Source organism: Urocampus carinirostris, chromosome 5 (assembly GCF_059441175.1).
Source record: "Urocampus carinirostris isolate Australia breed hairy pipefish chromosome 5, RoL_Ucar_1.0, whole genome shotgun sequence".
Lineage (NCBI taxonomy): Eukaryota > Metazoa > Chordata > Actinopteri > Syngnathiformes > Syngnathidae > Urocampus > Urocampus carinirostris.
Genome location: NC_142353.1, coordinates 25,985,346 through 25,997,035, shown reverse-complemented (window position 1 = coordinate 25,997,035; position 11,690 = coordinate 25,985,346). Strand labels below are relative to the sequence as shown.

The 11,690-nt window shown below is 41.2% G+C and overlaps 1 pseudogene; it reads left to right on the top strand.

The window, feature by feature from the left end:
* The first annotated feature begins 4,433 nt into the window (after window positions 1–4,433).
* On the top strand, window positions 4,434–4,511 carry LOC148365874 (U2 spliceosomal RNA; annotated as a pseudogene).
* Window positions 4,512–11,690: the final 7,179 nt, after the last annotated feature.

Here is an 11,690-nt window from a genome sequence, read left to right as displayed (position 1 = left end):
CTCTGGCAGCGGATGCCACGCCCACTGCTGCGCCGACACTGGCTTTATGCGTGCCCCTTCTTCAATTACTGTTTACTCATTACATGTTCTCGTCTGGCACCGGTCAGAGGTCATCGTACTCCATCAGATGGGTCAATCCGATAATGACCTCTTGTTTTTATGGCCTTCTGCTACCACGTGGATGCTTTGGTCAATGGTAAGGCTCTGTTTTGGAATTGTTCGAAATTGTTCAGGTTTAATGCAACATCATCAGTTTATTAACAATAGTTTGTTATAACACCAAAAATAGCGGCCTGAAACTTGATCACAAAACCTTTGCATCAAGGTCATGCATTTCACGACTAGAGCTTCAGTAGGCTGAATCCAACCTTCAATAACTATTTCATGACTACAAAACATTTGCTGCAGCTACAGCAGTGACATCTGAAAAAACCCATCAATAATAACCTCTGAATAAAGACGCATTTTACTTACACCAAATAATTTTTATTTGTGCACAAAATCCATCTTCCTTTCTTTCGTCAAGATTTAAATTACTCCGTCAGGCAGATTCCATTGGTTTCAGTTCAATCAAAAAGTTATTTTTTGTTGCCATCCAAGCTAATGCTGAAAGTGGAACCTGTCTTGTTGTATGTCTGGCATTAATTTTTATTCAATTTAGGGCTGAAAAAGTCGGTGTGACAGACGGTTGGAGGAAGCTCCACTCTGCTGACACGGCACTAATGGTGCCACAGCTGAGATCGTTTGGATACAGTATGAATTAATGGAAAAATCCTTGATCGCAGTCACATGGTCCCGCTTGATGAACCACAAGTCGTGTTACAGGAGTGACATTAAACGACACACGTCTGCGCCTCACACCGATGCCTCGCCACATGCCGCCGCACACGCAAGCTCCAACAGGTCCGGAGCTGAAAAGGTGAAGGGTAGTCATGAGTCACTTGCTTCGCTCTACCTCCTCTTGTATCCCAGCATGCGGTCGGCCCGTGTCTTAAGGATCTCTGAGTCAATACGCTCGGCTTTGAAAAAGGTCACGGTGGCAGTTTATAACAGCTGCTATTAGGTGCAAAGCTTTTTCAAAATGAGCTAGATTAAACATCGGTGGCAGGTGGTAAATCTGGTACATTAGTGGTGTCGGACTTAGCTCAGCCATTCCATCTTTGACAACTGTTGCTGTTTTTTTTTTTAAATATAAAAACTGCTGAAGTTTGAGATCACTAGTCACTATTACCTTTTCAGTTTGCACAAGTTTTTTTTAAGCAAAAACAACAGCCGCAAGTGTAATTGTGCCTATACCAATAGCGGGTGAATGGTTGTACGCGCATCAGCCCCAGAGTGCAGAGATCAATTCCATCTACCGGCCTCCCCGTATAAAGTTTGCATGTTCTCCTCCTGCCAATAAGGGTTTCCTGCAGGCAGTCCGGCTTCCTCCCACATTCCAAAACCATGCATGCCAGGTTTATTGGCAGGTCCAAATTGGGCCTAGGTGTGAATGAACAAGTGAATTGTCCATCTGTATCTGCCTTGCGACTGGCTGGCAACCAGTTCAGGTTGTCCCTTGCCCACTGCCTGAAGATAGCTGTGATGGGGTCCGGCACCTCGTGACCCTAGTGAAATGAATGGATCTCAAAATACATTTTCATTTCATATGGTAGAGGTGGGGAACTTTGGTCTTTGAGAATGTTGGTCCTGCCATAGGCCTTCTCTAACACAGTCTGTTTTCAGAAGTATTTGGATTGAACAAGGGACCCATAGAAACCAGGCAGAACTGTGGCACTCGAGTAAGCTGTTGTGTCAAAATCATTGATATCAACAGGTTTAGAAGTTTGCCCTAAATGTACAAGCAATATTTATCTGCAATTTGTGCAGAAACCTATAACGTTCTTGCTGAGGAGATTCATCTGGTTTTGAGGGAAAGAAACACAAGAATCATGCAGGACTAAGGTACTTGAAGACTCGAGTTTGAGGTCTTTGTTTCAGAGCGTTTCCTCCTTAAACACAACCGAATGAAATAATCGGGATTGTTGTTTTACATCGCTTACCAATGGACCATGTGTATTTGAGGAGAAAACTTTAAAAATAAAACATGCAGGACTGTGACTCTCTGAGGACCCAAGTTGATGTATTTTCCCCTGGAGTAAATTAAGTAGGGCAACCTTATGCATCATGATATAGTATTTTTTCTTAAAACTGCATGAAATAAATGACAATTTTGTATTGGAATCATTTTTTTACTTTCTTGGTTATATAGCAACCACCAATCCAGTCTTATATGATATAGCTTTTAATGATTAAGGATTTGGTTAGAAAATATGGATCAGTAAAGCATTGTTTTCACATAGAAAGAGCTACGAAGCCATCACTGTTAGAGAAGGCCCAATTAAATGTACATGGGTTCCGATCCAATTTTTGAGTTGACCTCTGTCCGGTAGGATTTGACTGTGAGCTAATACTTTTTTATTTCTATGAAATAGGCTGCAGCAGCACGATCTCAGTAATGTCATGTTGAAAGGGGAGTTGGTTTGTTGGCTTCCCAAAACCCGGTTACACAACAAAACCCCCTTTTTCACGAACTTGAAGTTGAATGTCTAAACCATTGGCACCAATTCATCAGCCACGGGCCAGGACCGGGTCATGGGTCATATGGTACCTGGCCGCTCACAAAGAAAGTTAAGTCCAGTAAAGAAAAACTTAAAATGTGATTGGCTAATGCAACAGCTGGTTTGGTTAGACTTCAAAAGAACAGAAACTTGATTAAAGCAAGAAAAAACAAAAATCCTCATACAGATTTTATAGGCAATGAAACATGGAGAATCGACTATTAAAAACAAATAATTACAAAGGGCAAATCCAAATTATTGTAGTTCAAATGATAGGCCAGTCCAGTCATCATTATGAAGAATTAACAGAGGCAAAGGTTCTTGCAGAAGTGCTGCCAAACAGTTGCCTCAGTGACTAAGGCCCCGCTCCGGAGGTGCCCGCTCGTGCATGCCCCCTCCTCGAGCATTGAAGGCCAAACTGCTCATCGCTCTGCCACTCCATGGTTCGCCGTGTTCTCGCCACCATTATGTTCTGTCCTTGCTCTTTCTCCTGCTTCTGTCATCCTGAGTCAGTCTTTGCTCCCCGGGGAGAAACAAGGGTTTAAAGATGAATCATCGCGGGGATGCGTGCGTATGCTATTTTTTTAATGGGTAATGATCTGATTCAGGCATGTGGGCTATGAAAACTGAGGACGATAGCAGTGGGGGAGTGGGGCTGCTTATAACCCTCTCCTTTCCTTGCCCTTGGGGGACTGAGACAGCTGCACCTTAGAAAAAGCTGGGCCTTTAGTGCAGACTCTAAGTGCAACATTAAGCATATGTATTTTTGCAGAAGAGAAAAGGGACTATTTCACCTTAGTCAGTCAGACCTCTAGTACAAGATCTGGATCTGAAATGATAAAAGAACCCAACATTTAGAAAATAGGAGATACAAATGATTTTTTTCAAATGAAACAAATTTTGTTGTTTTAAAAGATAATTTTACTTATGTTACATCATCTTTCTTATTATTTTTTTTCTACATTTAATCTGTCTTTAGGGCAGCACGGCGGCGCAGTGGTTAGTGCGTGTGCGGCACAGTTCTGAGGTCATCGGTTCAAATCCAGCTACCGATCTTCCTGTGCGGAGTTTGCATGTTTTCCCCGTGCTTGCGTGGGTTTCCTCCGGCACTCCGGTTTCCTCCCACATTCCAAAAAACATGCATGTCAGGTTAATTGGCCGGTGTGAATGAGCGAGTAAATTGTCTGTCCCTGTGTGCCCTGCGACTGGCTGGCAACCGATTCAGGGTGTCCCCCGCCCACTGCCCGAGGAATGCTCGGATGGGTTCCAGCACCCCGTGACCCTACTGAGGATAAGCGGTGCAGCTAATGGATGGATGGATAATCTGTCTTTATTGTTATTGATAACAAGATTTGTAATGAGAATTGAAATAGCACTCCAGGATAAGCATGTAAAAAAGACTTAAAAGAAAAAACAAGATGAAAGCACATCATGGTAAATAATCAAAATTATTCACTATTTCTTGGAGACTGCCCTAAGTATAATGTCGTAAGTATAATTAAAAATAGTGCATATTGGCGATAGTGCAAATAAAAGTGGTAAGATAACATTTAGCAGCAACAAAAAATCCCAAATAGGTTACAAGCTATGTATATTCACAGTTTTTCATGCTTGTTTAGGGTGGTGATAGCCATGGTCTCTGACCCTGTTAGTCTTTGTTTCAATACACCTGAAGTGCCTACCAGGGGGGAACAGGTCACAGAGGTGGTGGCTGGAGTGAGATGAGTCCTTTGGACTGTGGTTACAAAGTTGTACACTCGGCCCTGACTGTGATTTTTGGACTGTGGACTTGCTCTGTAGCCGAATGTAAGATTCCAGATGTGTCTGCATGTCATAATGGAGATGGAATAAGAGCTTGCTCTGTCCACTCCACGCATCGGCCCGGTATTGCAGTACCTCCGGGAACGGTGCATTCGCAATGATTGCAGCAAGGCTCTAGGGCTAGGACCTTAGCTTGGCCTTTTGGCTGAGAGTAAGTGTCCCGGCTCCTAGGCTTTGTAGCGTATTATGAACTGACCGATAATGGATAATGAATAACGAAGATAGAACAATAACCCTTGAAAACCCCTTATGTCTTCCAAACTGGGAAGGGAGCAGCCAATTCTTATTTGGTCTGTTGATTTAAAGAAACCACTGAGGTCCCCAACCAAAAAAGACATCATGGGGAGTGATGAATGTGACTCTGTACTTGGTTAAGACACACCACAGGAAGTGTTGTCCGGACGACCCAGGAGGTTAAGGGTTCCGTAAACTGTGAAGAGACCAAACTAACCGAAACCTCTTTCAAAGAGGTGTTCACACATTTTCAGCATGCGGGCTACTTTCAAACTAACCGATACAAGATGATCCACCCACCACACACACACACACACACATACACACACACACACACACAAATAATAATAATAATAATAAGTGCTCAGTCAGAATTTTGGGGCATTTTTTTCACATATAGGTTAGCCTACCTGACTACCTTTGTTTGATATTAAATATTGCTCTATCCTGGGAGAGAGCGATGTCTATATGGGGAACATACGCTTAGTCAACAAAACTAAAAGTGCAGAGTTAGCTTTTCTATGTCACTTTTCACATCTAGGGTAACCTACCTTACTGCCAGTGAAAGATATTGATCTTGTATAGGTCATGTCAATTTGTATAGGTAATGTCAATTTGTATAGCTCTTTATCACATAAAGTCTCAAAACTCCTTCCCTATTTTCTTGGGTGGACAGTCAAACACACAAACAGACAAAATAGACAAATAATTTCAATTCATACATATAATTGAGTAGAGCATTTGCATTTACATGACTTATTTTTATTTTCACATTTTAAGGCATATTGATAAATCCATCATACATTTGACCGTATATAAATTAGATTAGAGCTCAGGTAAGGACTACCTGCATGGCGTTTCCACCTGACGCACATCCTGGAGTGCCAAGTGGGAGGGGTAACTGCAGGTTCAACAGCAGGGAGCCATTCTTTATTGATGTTTTTCTCCATCATTCCCGTAACATCTCATGGTTTTGGAGCAACGGCAGGGTCATCTCCCTGCCAACCCCCTGCAGCCACCCCTATTACCCTTCTTTCCCCCACAACCTGTCCTTCCTTCTCCTGCCTCTTCTGCCAGGTCCCTGATTGCCTTCTTCATTTTCGCTTCACTCGCACCAATCTTCCTGAGCATTGGATGGCTGTTCCAACAAACCCCCTGCAGTCAACTCAAACAGGGTAGATAGGTGTGGCCCAACCTGCTTTTCGGCACTCGGCTAAAAGCTTTGTGTATTTGTCCCTCTTTTATATGCTGCCTCTGGTCCTCCCTCCCAGGAAACGATTAACTCTCCCAGGATCGCTGTCTTGCTTACAGGGGACCACAGGATGACAGTGGGCCTCAGAGAGGTGATGGTTATCTCTTGTGGAAACTTCTGTTTTTTTTTCTAAACTGAACTTTTTTGCCGTGTTCAAGCTATTGGGTCTTCGTTAGGGTCAGGAGACATGGCTTAATAAACGTCCTTAAGAGTGGATGTTGGTACGCAGCTTAAGTTCCAGTCACATCCCAGTGTTAAAATCGTATCGTATCGATGACTTTTTGTTTTAAATCTTAAAAATCAAATATCAATTATATCATTAGTAAAAATGATTATTTTTAACTGTTATTTGTATAATGGTAATAGATTATACTTTTCATTTCCAAAATTTGGAGGTGCCCAATTTGTTCCTGCCATGCGAAACGTTGATGTTAACGCTGACATGCTGCCTTTGACCTCTAGATGGCAGTTTGTCCCAACAAATACAAAGCAGAGAATACGCTTTCCTTCGTGAATGACCAGTGCTATTTCTACGAGTGATCGGTGGATTGCAATTGACCCAATGAGAACCTCTGCTCTATTGGCTTGCAGCTCCGCTCAACACAAAGTTTAGTTAAAATGTGAGGAAAAATATAGAAAATTAAAAAATCTTTGTAGTTTGAGTTTTTTTTTGTCAATATTTACGTAAAATTCCGTTCACTTTAACTAATAGTTTCATTTTTGTTTCTAAATTTCTTTCATGGTTTTAAAAACTGTTGCTCTGGAGGACAACCTGCTCCCAACTGCAAAAAGTCTGGTTACAATTTATAGACATTTTTGTTTTTGTAGCTTGTTTTTATGCTTTGTATTACTTTGTTGTATGTATTATTGCTATTATTATTACTTTACTAAGTTAGCTTGCACACGGCAAACTTGTTTTTAAGGTTCAGATTCAGATTCAGATCTACTTTATTGTCATTCTAGTACCCGTGTATACATAACGAAATTTAGTAGTTTTTTCATTTGACCACATGTTGGATTATATTTTTCGATTTTTTGACAGTGGATTGCAGATCCATATTGCAACCTGTCTCATTGGAAAATACAAAAAAGTAAAATAAGACAAATTATGGATGAAGTGGAGGAAATGTGAAAAACAGTACTATATTGAAGGCTTGGGCATATTGATCCAATATCACCGATACTCAGCAAGTACCTTATTTTCACAACCATAAGGCGCTCATAGAAGTCTCAGATCTTCAATTTGTACGGTGCACCCTATCATGCAGTGCGCCCTGTGTATGATACAAAGCGGCAGGCATAACTGAGGACACGATTAGGTTGTCATTCACACTGCAGAGCTTAACGGTTATTGGGGGGAAAGCTGATGTTTTTGTGAAATCATTCACATTTCCCACCAAATCTATGCACCCATATCCAATGCCATTATATCCCGCTTGCGTAGAAGGGAAGTGACAGCATAGTGTTTCCAGAAATTTATTGTGGTACCGGGGCTGAACAGAGTTGTCCCCCCAAAAATTAAATAAAACCAAAAGCTCACTTACCCTCAATTGAATGCTTTCTGTGTTTTCTGTGCAATGGTGTGTTGACTGCTACGCTACGCGGAAGAACATGGAAACCGTGCAGACGCGAGAGAATTGAAGATGAATCAATTGAAGGTTCGCAATAAGAGGAAGCAGAAAAACAAACTCAGACAAATTTTTATCTGTGTGTTTTACTTTATAATCAATACTTGAATAAACCACAACCGCTGTATTTTTGAATATGCACACTTGTGTGCTTGTATGTGTTGTAAGGTACTGTTTTGTTAAAAAATGACAACGCTCTGCATGAAATTTCCCTCTCGCAAATGTTACTAAAACGTTTTCAAATCTAAATTTGTAATTGAACAGTAAAGCAAGGTATGTTTGTACCTTTCATTGGCGATAGGGGGCAGTTATGCAAATCTATGCTCTATCGTGAGGTGTGGCTTGTGTAGTGTTCATTTTAGAAAGAGAACCAGCTACAGAGACTGCGCCTTTTAACATGGTGCGCCCTTTTGTTGTGAAAATACGGCACTTGAATTGGATCAATACTATTTTCCTGAGACTGATGCATTCCTCCTCCACTAATTCCCTTTAAAGTGCCACTCTTCTGGTAAATAGCATAGCCCTTATTTCTGAGTTGTGACTGACAGGCACAATTTTAGCACATCTCCCTACCTGGCTTGCTGCTGCATACTGCCTGTCAGACTAAAATGACAAAGGCAAACAGGAAGCACAGTGTGGAGTGGACTTATTCAACTGCAGAAAAGGAAAATTCAAGGTGTAATTTGTGTGGTTAAGTGGTCTGCTACTGTGGCATCCCCATACATTTACATAAATATATGAAAGATTTTACCCTGCAGAGAGCAACACACTGCACTCAAAAATATTATCATTTCAGTCTTCTTGAACAACAACCTGTAAATATGTTGTAACAATGGGAACATAACCAAAAAGGCTTCATACTGACTTTATTTTTTAAATATTGCGGCATGAAAGATATTTTTATTGTCTTGTTGAGATTATACTATTTCTTATTTACCTTACATTGCTGTTTTTTTTTTGTTTGACTCTCTTGGTTGTTGTTCTGAAATAGGCTTAATAGAAATAGTGTTATTTATCTTTCATACTTTTTATATAGCTATTCATTTGTGTTCAAAGTACTGCATGGAATGATCGATGTGCCTTTTGCTCAATTTTTTGAGTTCTGTCGTGTTGATGGTTTACGTGGTCACAGATATAAGTTACGGGTGCCTAAACCTACCAGCAACTTGCACGGAAACTTTATTTCTTTCAGGATACCAAAAATTTGGAATTTTTTGCCTGACCGGGTTATTAGTGCAAATACGGTGCAAACCTTTAAGCAAAGGTTGGCAGAAACAGATCTGTCAAATTTCCTTAGGGGAGGGGGCGTAAGGTGACCATATTTGGCCATCCTCACTCTCAGCATTAGTTTTTCTTTTTGTGTCATGTTTTGATTAATGTATCCAACAATACCTTCAATTTCATTTAAACAAATAGCGCCTACATTGTTACTGTTTATTGTAATCATAAGCCAACTCAATGGTTATTCAATAATGATGACTTTTCCAGGCAGAAAGTATTGGTATCGGTCTGGTATTGTTTGATGCTATCCTGTATTTTACTTGTATCGGATCGATACCGAAATTCTGACTATCGCCCACCCCAACTATATGGTCAAAAAATATCTGGCAACAATTTTTTATGTATTTATTATTCATATAATAATGAATATATTCATTGATATTTATTTGAACAATTCCTATTTTAATTTTTTTTTATGATGTTTCCTTTCATTTTTTTTTTTAAATGAACTTTTGCAGTGTTCAAGCTTATCCTGTCTTTGATTGTTGGCTTAGGGCTCTTCGTGCGGGTCAGGAAACATAGCTTAGAAAATGTCCTGCATCTGTAGTCCAATTCACATCTTCAAGTGCAAAAAGGCCACAACATTTTCTCGACCAATGATAGACCGGCGGTCAATTATGTCATCCGTTCGGAATCTACTCAGTGTGCATGAAACTACTGATGAGTTTGTGATTTTACTGCTGATAGCATGTCAATGTTTTCCTAACGACCCTTGCCCACAAAAACGGAGCAAAGCCAGAAGAGGGAAAAGTACAAGGTGTCTCTTTAACATGTTCTATGTTCATTGATTGTAACAAAGTAAGAACTTGGCTTGTTTTACTGAAAGCAAAACACACACTTGACCTTTTTCCCTCTCTGTCAACCTCTCATGGTTTGAAATTGTGTCAAGAACATTTTAACACAGCTTAAAGCAGAGTTCAGAAACCTCTGGCTCGAGAGCCACATGTGTCTCTTCAGCGTCACCCTGGGGGCTCCCTGGAGCTTTTTAAGAAACGTTTTGAAATATAAAAGGATGGGGGGGGGGTAGGGAAATATGTACATTTTTATGTGGTGTTTTTTCTGTAGGAGGAAATCCATGACACAAATATTCTTTGTTATGTTTCAATGGGGCAGACCCAGGCCGCACACACGGGCTGACTGACTAGAGTTTATTTGGGGTCAAAGGGAAATAAAAGAAGATGCTCTGAACATGGATGGGGGGAGAAAACAAGTAAGAGAAAATACAGTACGGAAACCACTCGCGGCTGGCCAAGTTCAAGAAAGGTATAATCAGGCTGATGAGGGCAAATAATGATCTGACCGCTTTTGCTGTCCGCACAGTCCTATAATCCTGATAAGAGTCAGGTGCAAGTGTCGGGTCTTCATTTTTTTCTGCCTGTTGTTGCTCTCTGGAAGACTGTGGTGTGCTAAATCCTTAGAATTCTTAACATTTTTCAATGCTTTGAAAAAATTTAGAATGATTAGTACATATTATAAGACTAACTTTTACATATTTAATCTTCTTTTTCTTGTAAAAGAAGGTTTTACATTTTTTGAACAGCTCCAGATATCTTGTTATATTTGTTTTTGTGTCTTTTATGGCTCCACTTAGTGGTTAAAAAACTTCATTCATTATTTTTTCTAAGCCAAAATACATTACCTTCCATATAAACATTCTTTTTTTGAAACACTCGTAGGTCGAGAAATTACCATTTATTTTTCATATGCCTCACGTACAGGGAGTTGATAGAGCAGCTTTTCTCTTTCTCACACAGTGCCCTCGGCCACTCTCTAAGTGTATGCCTGAGTGTGTGACTGACAGGCACACTTTTAGCACCTCTCCCTACCTGGCCTGCTGCTACATCCTGTATGCCAGGCCTAAGAGAGGGCCAGATCAATGCTGCATCCCCTACTAGAAGCTAAAAATGACAGAGGCAAACAGGAAACGCAGCGTGGTGGTGACTTTTTTTCAACTACAGAAAACGACAATGTCAGATATAATTTGTCTGGTAAATGTGTTTTGCTACTGTGGCAACACACATTTGCATAAACACATGAAAAAAAACACCAATCAAGATTTTAAACATGTCACTGATTTTAAACAAAAACCTGTACATCGATTGTCACTCATGTTACAGAGCCAATGAGAGACCATTGATACTTTATTTTTATCAATTACTTTATTTTCAATAATATTGTGTCACGAGACGTGGTGGCGTGGAAGGTGACCGGACCAGAACGGAGGCAGGAGGCATGAAGGGAGAACTCAAATGCGTTGACGATCCATAGGTTTTATTTAATAAAATAAAAGTCGCCCAATACTCCGAGGCAAAACAGAACAATACAGAGTTCCTCCGGCACGAACTCAACAGGACAAGGCATAACAGACTAAAACAGGACAAGGCATAACAGACCGGGATTGTGAATAATGAGTAGTAATGAACCCGCAACCGCAGAGCCCACAATGCAGCCTTAAATCAGACACACAATTAGTGGAAACTGCTTCAGCTGTTGCCCAGAGGGCGGGGCAGACTGGTCACCAAGGCGACCGTGACAGAGCCCCCCTCTTAAGGGACAGCTCCCGAGGTCCCAAAAAAGAAAAAATTACAACCTCACGCCCCGGAATGGTTCGACGCTCACGATTGGGGCAACCCCGCTCCCTCCTCCGAACACGCAGGAACGGGGAGAGGCAGGCGCCATCTGCGTCGGGCGGATCGGAATCGGCGCTCGGCAGGGAGGGGGTCTGGTGGGCAAACTGGCCAGGGGATAACAGACAGGCAGAACCGACGAGAACAGGACAGGCAAAATCAGAACAGGTAAACAGGACAGGCCGATGCAGAAGAGTCGCACTCAGGACAGGCCGATGCAGAAGAGTCGCACTCAGGACAGGCCGAT